At 39.9% G+C, this 1858-nt stretch overlaps 1 long non-coding RNA gene across 1 annotated transcript; it reads right to left on the bottom strand.

The window, feature by feature from the left end:
* Nucleotides 1-260: 260 nt before the first annotated feature.
* Nucleotides 261-1514, bottom strand: LOC131691528 (uncharacterized). Its single transcript, XR_009305793.1, has 3 exons — nt 1351-1514; nt 1112-1271; nt 261-680 (listed from the first exon to the last, which is right to left on the bottom strand). It is a non-coding gene; the product is annotated as an uncharacterized LOC131691528 (long non-coding RNA).
* Nucleotides 1515-1858: the final 344 nt, after the last annotated feature.

Raw genomic sequence — 1858 nt, 5'->3', positions numbered from 1 at the left:
ATTCAAGGATGATTGCATTTACGACGAGAGGTTAGATTTATTTACTCTTTCTTCATAGCACACCTAGCGGGACAGTTCTGAATTAAGTAAGCCAAAGAAAGTGTGGTGCTAAATGTTGACACGGACGAAGCCTCAATTAGTCAAAATCCCAATTTCGCGTACTCAGTTTATCGCGTAGTAGGAGACCCGACTGTACGAGATTCATTAATGTGCTACCTATATGGAACTAAGTAGTACGATAAAATAAAAATCGAATTCAAGTTTGTTCAGTTTATGACACATATTCAATCAATACTTGCAATATAAATTTAGGAGAATGTTATGAATAGATTTTAACAATGAATAAATTTCAACAATTAATTATTAACAATAATCTTCTATATAATCTCCTTTTTTTCTTCCCATCCATGTTCAAAATCCGAGATATTATGAGCCTAATCGCCTCAGTCGACAGTTGAATGGCTCGTTTAATCGCGAAATCTGTCACCATGGGTATTCTTCTTTGGTACCATTAATCAGTTTAGTGAAAATTTCTAACTTCGTCGAATACGCCCGGACCTAGCATCAGGCCTGTTCCACTGTGTGCGATTCCTTGTTACAGCGCAGTTTTCTTATTTAATGGTACGCTACGCTTCTACTGGGAGCCGTCGTCGATGGCGAGGGCGGTCAGTCCGGTAACTCTGGGGATAGACAAAGGTGAAAACGCCAATAAAATCAACTATTTCTCATACAATCTTAATTTGCTGGTTGATCGCTTTTTAAGTGAGATGCTGTTTATTTGGACCGTTGTTTATAAAGCATGCCAAAATCGAATGTTAAATTGACATAGATCATCAATCTGACAACAATTAGGGATGTGGACAGATGCATTTACACTAGTTGTCTCCTTTAACCCTCCGGCACTCGCGCTGTTGTATTTTGTGCAACACCTTCCGAAATCCTAGCGAAATCTTCTTCCAGCACCAGCGGCTGCTCATTCGGGGAACCATTCGCGCAAGTGCCGGAGGGTTAAAAATATGTTTACTCTACTAGTCGGTCCAACTAGTGAATCAAATTCGTAAGTTGGACTGAGCCCAACCAACGAATCACGACTGTATTGTATTCAACTTACTTGGAAACTGTGATCGAGGAGTGATCCTTCAGTAAAACTCTGCCAGTCCTTGGGTGGAGCTCTAGAAAGGGTCGTAGTACAAATCTTCCATTTTGTTTATGAATCCTTTTATTTCGCTACATATTCATTATGCCCGTTTGGACTTATAAAAGTCATTCATCTATTTTGAGTGGCCGTTATTTTCATAAAAATACAAGTATCGTCATTAGATATATTTCGCAATTTATAGTCAAACTCACCGTTTTGAATCCATATTCCTCGTTCTAGTGTGGAATGATTCTTTACACCATACACACCCAGTGAAAGGCTTGAACTCGGTAGTAGCGGCACTGGCCAGTGTAAAAAGTACACTTGATAACCCGATTAGTTGAATTTTACTAATACGTGTTTGTCCGCAGTTGAATTTTACTACGCGGGAACGAAAATTTTATTTATCAGCATGCCAACAACTTGCACATATACAATCAACTTTCATGTTTGTGTGCGTGTTAAAAATCTCCCTCCGCTAAAAACTCATTTGTTGAGCAAAGCATCGGCCCGCACCGTACGATGGATTGTTGAGCTCTCTCATCACTCTCGCGCAACATAAGCAACTTTTGTTTATGTTGCGCACTGGTGTCACAGCGCGTCGCTTTACTCTCCCGCAACAAAAAGTCATCAAAATACCGATGAGTTGCTGGTGGATTTAAGGACGCGGCTAAAATGATACATTAGAGCGGTTTAGCTCAGAACACATATCCGGCTAAT

The sequence above is a fragment of the Topomyia yanbarensis genome, chromosome 3 (assembly GCF_030247195.1).
Source record: "Topomyia yanbarensis strain Yona2022 chromosome 3, ASM3024719v1, whole genome shotgun sequence".
Taxonomy (NCBI): Eukaryota; Metazoa; Arthropoda; class Insecta; order Diptera; family Culicidae; genus Topomyia; species Topomyia yanbarensis.
Note: the sequence above shows the minus strand (reverse complement) of the source record. Positions and strands in the feature narration are given on the sequence as shown.